We start from the raw sequence: 8,853 nt of genomic DNA on the forward strand, positions 1-8,853 counted from the left end.
AGAATACTGCAGGGACATGTCTCAAGAAACATGTGTTGAATTAAGCTGTGCTAGGTTAGGGGAAAGGTTCCCCTTGACAAATGTCCGGCTCTAGGGGGCGGTGCTCATCCCCGTCTCCAAGCTGTAGAGCCAGTGTTTGTCCGTAGACAGTTTCCGTGGTCATGTGGCCAGTGCAACTAGACACGGAATGCCGTTACCTTCCCACCGTGGTGGTACCTATTTATCTACTCGCATTGACATGCTTTCAAACTGCTAGGTTGGCAGGAGTACACAGAAACAAATACAGTACACATACTAACCCAAACACATGCACCCCAATTTCAGTAGTTTTGTGCTAACTGAAGGGCTTGTCTACAGTTTGAGTGGGCTAAATAGGGCTGCTTAAGGTTGAGTGGAGGACTTGTGTGCCACTTGCACCCAAATGGCATATTCACCTCAAGCAACCCTATTTGACCTGCTTCCTTTTAGAAAACAGCAAAAACAAAACTCTCCTTTCTCTCTCCCTCCTTCTGGAAAGAATTTTTCAAATTATTTAAAAGAAATCTAAGTCATATAGCACTCAATAGACTTTTGAAAAAAAACATTCATTTCTTTCCACTGCCCCTCCAAACACACTTGCTATTATTCAAATTGCCATGTACCACATAATTTTGTAACTGTCTCAGGTTGGTAGAAATGATTGTGAAAAAATTTCATTTAACTCACCCCACACCTACAAAAATACACACACATTTTTAGAAACTGAGCACTTTCCTAAGATATCCATCTGAGCAATTATAGTGTTAGCCCTCATTAATTCTAGGCCCATTATAACATTGTCCCTGCTTCTTCACCATCAGTTCTCTCATGCAAATGTTCCCTCTGAGAGCAACAAGTTTCTGATTTTGCCTCATCCAATTTTTTTTCTCATCAAAGAAGCAGAACTGATGCAAAAGAGAGATGCAGTGGCAGAATATTCACCTGCAACGAATTCCTTTTTGTTCACAGAATCAGAATATGAACACAGCCATACAAAGTTATTCGCTCAAAAGGCATAACAAAGAAGCTACCTGCTATTTTACTGTTCTGCCTTGAGGGTTTCAATTTAAATTTGACCTTGATTGGAATGAGAGGTGTGCAGATTTGTGGTCTGGGGTTACAACATCCAGATTTCCAAGACAATTATTTGGGACAGTGGTCCCAATCCTTTTCCAAACTGCAGACTGGTTGGGGGGTGGGGTCTGTGCATGGTGGTTGGGCACAAGCTCACACATTCGTGGGTGGGCGGGGGCACACTCTTGGGTGGGTGGGGCGCACTCACATGCATGAGCGGATGGTGGGAGCGCTCATGGGTGGTGAGGGCACTCATACGCATGGACGGATGGGCAGGGCACATGTGTGTGCAGGTGGGCGGGCCGTGCATGCGGGTGGGTGTGCATGGGGGTAATGCATGCGGGGGGTGGGATATCTGTCTCTGCGGCCCGGTCCTGCCAAGGCCACAGCCCGGTATCGGGCTGCAGACCAGGGTTTGAGAACCCCTAATTTGGGAGTTGATGTCCCAAAATTCAGATCTATACACTACAGTTAGAACCAGATCTGGTCATAATTCTCACAGAACCACTGAAAACTAGGAAATTAAAATTAGTCATGACTACATCACATTGATTTTAACAGGAGTTATTCTAAGAATGGGTATATATGAATCTGTAGCTTTAAGAAATTCTACCTGAGTGTGCATACTTTCCTCTTCCCTTTACTTTTTCTTCACACAGAATTTAACTTACAAAACAAGACAGCCCTTAAGTCAAGATCTTTATCAGTTGGCTTTTCTATGTGGCAGAACTCAATCTACAAGATTCCTGTTCTGTGTTTGTCAAAGAGACACTCATCTACCATGTTTCCTGAAAAGAAACATGGTCTTATATTAATATTTGCTTCAAAAATGAATTAGGGCTTTTTTCAGATAATGTTTTTTTTTTCATGTACAACCATCTACATTTATAGAAATACAGGCATGTCATCTGCTTCTGGTTGCTGCACAAGGGTGGAGGGCGGGGTTTCACCTAACTGGGGCTTATTTTGGGGGTAGGGCTTACATTACGAGCATCCTGAAAAATCATAGTAGGGCTTATTTTCAGGTTAGGTCTTATTTTTGGGGAACAGGGTGGTAGAAAAGTGAGCTAATTATACCTAGCCAAATTACATACACATTTTTCTCCAAAGTTAAAAAAGATGCCAAACGACCAGAGACAAAAGCAGCTGTTAAAAACAATCAGCATTTCTATCAGAAATTATTTTGAAATTATTTTTAAATATAAATTAAATTATCTCCATGGATAATCTCTGTAAAACTCTGTGGTGATAGAATTCCTTCCTTACAATTTATGAATCATTTCCTCTTTCAGCCTAGTTGGCTATTACCACATACACGTTAAATAAGGCCTACATTATGATCAAGATAAATCATTCAGAACAAAACAGATCAAGTCCATATAAATATTCAGGAATGCAAGGCTGAAAGGGTACCAGAAAAGCTCGTCTTTTCACTACAGTTTACATACAAAATCCTTCTTATAACAAAGAAACTGCAATCCTATGTTCACTTACCCAAGAGTAGGTCCTACTGGACTCGGTATGATTTACATCTGACTAAACAAATCCTGTCTCGGAGAAAACCGATCAGGTAGAAGAAGGAAGAGCTCCAGGCTTTTCAATTCTTGTAATACACACCCACTGATACCTCTCATATTTTTCCTTGCCCTATAAAAGAAGCAAACATCTGTCTCTCTACTTTGGAAACTACAACTCTGAAGGGCACTGAATTTACATGAAAGTAGAGAGGAACCAGATTTCTATCAAGTTTTTATGCCAACCTAATGCAAATGGCACAAATCTCACCAGCAAATTGCCAGGATTTTAAAATTAGTGCCGGCATTGGCTGTTGTGTGTCATGTCCCATTTCCTGTTGTGTCACATGACAAAGGACTGCAAGAGCAAAAACCTCTGGTCATTTTTTAATTTGCTACAATTTTCCAATGAGATTTAGGATAATTGTGTTACACCAGCGGCATAACTACTAAGGTTTTGACTAGTATATAGAATTAAACTTCAGATCAGTTTAAACACAACCGTGGTAGACCATGTAGCTTGCACACACCTCTCCAAACTCTTCATGCCACCCCTCTGGACTTAGGAGCAGAGAAAGTACAGTGGTGCCTCGACTTACGAGCGCCCCTACATATGAACATTTCGATTTATGAACAGCTCCGTTTGCAAAATTTTGCTTTGACTTGCAAACAAAAAAAAACATGGGGGAAACAGAAAATGGACTTTGGACTGCCTGTTACTATAATTTAAAAATGTAAAAATTGGTTTAAATGGTGCTTGGTTTGGTTTAAAGCTGCTTGGTGAAGAGGGGGTTTAATGGTTAAATATACTTCAATTAGCAAATTGGGCAAAAGAATGGAAATAACGCAGAATCATGACGACATGTGAAGAGACAATTGGAAAAAGAGCGAAATCAGAAGCAAAGAAAAATAGAAAGGGGACAGTAAGCGAAATAAATTGTTAGTACAGATGAAATATAAATCATTTGCTTTGAAAGACTTGTGGCAAGACAATTTGATTAAAGAATTAAAGGGGAAGATTGGGGTAAAAACAAAAGAATAATATAGAATATGTCGATAAAGATTTTAAAAAATTGTTATAAAGTAGTGTGGGAGATGGTATTTAAAACCAGTGGAGTACATTAAATAAAAATCGTCATTTCTGTGCTGGAAGTGTAAGAAAGAAAAAGGTATGTACTGTATTTGCATATGTGAAGGTTTTGTGAAATAAGGAAAAAGGAATGAATATTGAGTTTTAAGGGGATTGGGGAAATAACTGCTGTGAATATGCAAATGTCTCTAATGATTCTCTTGTTGAATGTGGTTAACAAGAATCAAATGAAGAGAGAAGAAAATGAATGAATTATTATAATTATTATAATTAATATACAGTAACTATAATTATAATGGTGATAGTGACAAGGTTAATATTCACAAAGATTTGGAAAGATAAAAACCAAAATAACATTGAGGAATGGTATAATGAAATATGGTATAAGGCAATTAATAACAAATTGAATTGTGAAATAAAAATGAGAAGAGGAAAATCAAAAAGTAACGATTTTAAAGAAATATGGAATGCCTTTTTAGTATATATGTTTCAGAAAGGGAAGGGGCATACACATCAGGGAAGAATGAATGTGTTTCTGGAGAGAAATGGGGTAGTATGAAATGCAAGAATAAAGAATATGAATCTAGTCCCTAGGGGGAGAATGGTATAGAGTTGAGAAATGTGCTTATGATCAATTTTGTTTAACTCTAGTTGATTAAATGTACTGTATTGTGAATTTGTGGTTTTCTTTATTTCCCTTTCTGTGAAAAATAGTGCTTCCTCTTTTCCTTCTGCTCCACCCCACTTTTCCCAGCAATATAGTCTATTCTGGTCCCTTCTGTATTTCCATTATATGTGCAAGGTAGATATTTTAAGAGACTTTTTTAAAAATACACTTGTTCAAGCTGAAATGGGGGGGAGGCATTGGCTGAACACACTGGGGTGTGAGGGACTGATGAAAGAGTTTCCTGAAAGATCTTAAAACCCAGATGCAGCTGAGTGTCATCAGCACACTGGTAGAACCAGACCACAAAATTTTGGACAGCCTCTTTCAGGTTTTTCATGCATATGTAAAATAGTATGGGGAATTATGGTACCTTAGGGCAAGTTGTTTAACAGGAATCCCCCAGCACCATTTCCGTTCACAAAGTGACAGTAAGCAAGGGAAAATCCCAGAAGATTACTCCTTTTTCCATCACACAAAGCAATTGTTGGGGCTATTTTTCAACAAGTGTGAATGATAGTAAGCAAAAGAGGTTATCCTGTAGACCAGTGGTCCCCAACCTTGGCCATCCAGATGTTCTTGGACTTCAACTCCCAGAAATCCTGGCCAGCAGAGGTGGTGGTGAAGGCTTCTGGGAGTTGTAGTCCAAGAACATCTGGAGGCCCAAGGTTGGCAACCACTGCTGTAGACCATCTTGACAGCTGCCATTGGTGCTGTCAATATTCAGGATGTCCTTTGGTATATAAAGCCTGGCATCCTTTTTCCTGCTGGCAACACGGGCATAATATTGTCCTGCAATATTGGGTCATTTCCTGGCTTTCTGAATTGTGGATACAGAAACAAAATACCTCACATTCATAAAGCAGAGGATTTCTCTGAAGAACCACATTAACTTAATTCTGTTCAGTTTTAGGTGGATCTCATTCACTGAGTAGCTCCAGTTAATACTGCCACCTTGTCGCAATATTGCACGTTGACTTGCTGGCCAGCTTACTAGTGAAATAAGAGCTGTGGTGGTGTGAACACAGCCAACCAAGCTTTTCTGAGAAAGAGAGAGAGTGAGAGAGAGAGATTGGAAATAGGCAATCTTTGCCTAAATAGAAAAAATAAAATAAAAAGTAATTTGCAGAAAAGGCCTTCTCAAGCCAGAGCTACATCAAAGAGGACTTTTGCTAAGGTTCTTACTTGAAGGACAGGTTCATCAGCCATTCTTTAGATACTGTATCTCTGACCTTTTGGAGCTTAAAATGTCAAACTGACATATAGTATCACTATATACCCTATATATGTCAGTATATTTAAGGTCTGCTGAAGAAGTGGGTGCAATCAGAGCTAGGGGATAGAAGAACTATATTCCAGAGGCTAGCTCTCATATAGGAAATTCATGATTAGTGTCTCTTTCTTACGTACGTACATACGAACGTACATGTGTGTGTGAGAGAGAGGGGGGGGGAGAGAGGGAGGGAGAGAATGTTAATTTAGTTAATAACCACACATAGCAAAGTGCAGACAAGTACCTTGGAGGACAGAGTGCTAAATATTTTCATTCTTTGTCCTTTCCACAAAGCCACACTGAGGAAGAGGAAAAGTAAGATTACATAACAACTTCAATCTATTTTCGGAGGCTGAAATAAGGGAGAGTTTTAAAAGGAAAGTCATGACTCTGTGCCCCTCAAGTATTTTGTCTGGCTGGATAGCTCCATGGTTTAGGTATCTGGCTGCAGGTCCAGAAGTTGGGAGATCAATTCCCCAGTCTTCCTCCCAGGATAAGAGCCACCCTGTGTGGCCTTTGGCAAGCTGCACAGCCCCAGGATGCCCCCCTGGAAGAAGGGAATGGTAAACAACTTCTAAGTATTCTCTTCCTGGAAAACCCTGTAAAGGCTTGTCTTATGTCAGAATTGAATTGGTGATACATGATGGTTATCATTATATGTTCAAACCTGGACAGCTCGGTGGTTTAGGTATCTGTCAGTGGAGCTTGAGGTTGTGCCTCCTAGTTATTTTGTGTGGCATTGGGCAGTCCCAGGATGCCACCAGAATAAGGGAAGAGTAAAACCACTTCTGAGTATTCTCTACCTAGAAAACCCTTAAATTAGAGTTGACTTGATAGCACATCATCATCATCATCATCATCATCATCATCACCATCATCATTCAAAAACACCAGGCACAGTCAAAATTATAAAAACATTGACTGGCATTATATAACAGGTATTATATATAAAACTTGTATAAGATTTAACCAAAAACCTAAGTATCTGTTAAATACCAGCGGAGTGTGTATGCTGTTCCTAATCTGGAACGGATTAACCTCGCTGTGCGAGGCACCACTGTATTGATTGATTGATTGATTGATTGATTGATTGATTGATTGATTGATTGATTGATTGATTTGATTTGATTTGATTTGATTTGATTTGATTTGTAACCCGCCCATCTGGTCTATAAGACCACTCTAGGCGGCTAGAGAGAACAATAAAATTCATTGATTTATTTTGACCTTCCTGAAATCAGTTCAATAGAAACATGGTATTAGTTTCTCATAAGGAGTGATTTCCTGTGGAATTACCCTGTATAGGCTTATAAGGACTTGAAAAATGCACTTGTCCATTCGTCTGTGATGAGTGAAAAATGCTGCTGGATGAGTCACAGCTCCATCCCTGCCTGCCTCCTTCCCCTCCATCTCTCTCTCTCTCTCTAATCCTGCAGTACTCCCCTCCCCCCTCCCACTGCAAAGGGAAAACTGTCCTCTTCTTGTGAGAGGAGAGTTCAAGCAGCATAGAGATATAGCTCTGCAGGAGAATGTAGCCTAGTCCCATGCTGGAGAATATGGAGATTCCCTGCTCCAAATTTCAAATGAACAAGGACACATCCTGTGGTGGGAGGGAACCATGGCTCCTTACAAGACCAGGCACTTTTGCTTTCAGTTTTATTTTTGCTGGAGACTTTCTAAAGAAAGGCATTCAAAATACAAGCTTCATCACCTCACAGGCACACAGGCAATAAAGCAACCCAAGTCTGAGGGTATAAATCAGTGATTCCCAATCCCAATAAATTGCAAGGCTATAGTCCAGTCATGCTGATTGGTGAAATTTTTGACTGACTGGTGAGACATTCTAAAATTTTTCAGGCCCTGCTTATAGTTATAGTTTTGCGAAATCCAACTCCTTCCTTTTTTTTAATCTCAAAAAGCAATGTGATATCTTTTGGAAAACATGCACACATGTCTGTGGAGCTTTCGGTCCAATATACCTTTTCTTCCTCAGCGTGCATGACTCAGAGAAGGGTTTGGAAATTGGAACATAGCTTTCCAGCCTGCAGTTGGTGGAGCGGGCATGGCAACATTACTTTAATGAAGAGGTTAAAGAGTGTGTATGTTTCTCCATTGTAGGTATTGTACCTACTCACACCTTTGCATCACCATTTCACTCAGTCCAAAACAGTCCTTCACAATATTTTGGCACAGAGAAATTAGAGCCATATCAAAACTGTTCTCACATCTCTCTTCTCCCACTACAGATCATATATTCATCTTCTCGAATTCTCCACCACTGGGTGATTCTGTATCAAGGAAATTTCTGATTGAATTTGTGTATAGCTTCTGCATATTTACATTCCCGTTTTAAAAACTCAGGAAATGTAATTCTTCAAAAAACCTCTGGTTTATGATTGTGGGATATTGTGCTTCTGTACCCATGATTCAAAAAGCCAGGAAGTAGCCCAATGTTGCTGCACAATATTGTGTCCACATTGCAAACAAGAAAAAGGATGCCAAGCTTTATCTAGTAAACGGCAACACCAATGGCAGCGGTCAATAAAATATGAAATATATTATAGATATGTAGAAATAGATACATTATATATAAGGTAGATATATGTAATACAGTGGTACCTCGACTTGCGGATATCCCTACTTGCGAACGATTCGAGTTACGAACAGCTCCGTTCGCAAAAAGTCACTTTGACCTGCAAACGGAGCCTCGACTTATGAACCAAAAGAAAAAAGAAAAAAACCTTTCCTGCCCTTTTTTTGACCTAAGTTGGTCTGGAAATATAGCTATTATAACCTGATCACCATGCAGGCTAATGAAGTCTTTCTGGCTCTGCAGAAAGAGGTAGGCCACAACATATTCATCTGTCTGCTGAATTTTGTGAAGATGCTGATTGGCAACTAGGTCATATTTGGCAAATAACTTGAAAGTTTCTAGGAATTTTCCATAGTTACCATCTGTATTTAGATTTTCTGAGTGACCAAAAAAAGGTAAGGTGTGACTGGCTAGAAACAGCACACAGTCAAGCCTTCTGGCTAAGACTGCTTTCCATTTTTCAAATGACTTCTGTGGTACAAGCTGGGCAGCAGCATCAATATTTCTGTAGCTATATTTCAAATTATTTCCACATTGTACATGCACTGAGGTGATACGAACTGCACTTATGCTCTGGTAATCTGGGGTTAAGCTTTCTCCATGCATTAAATCCACTTGGCTTTCCAA

This window comes from Pogona vitticeps, chromosome 6, assembly GCF_051106095.1.
Source record: "Pogona vitticeps strain Pit_001003342236 chromosome 6, PviZW2.1, whole genome shotgun sequence".
In the NCBI taxonomy this organism is placed as follows: Eukaryota; Metazoa; Chordata; class Lepidosauria; order Squamata; family Agamidae; genus Pogona; species Pogona vitticeps.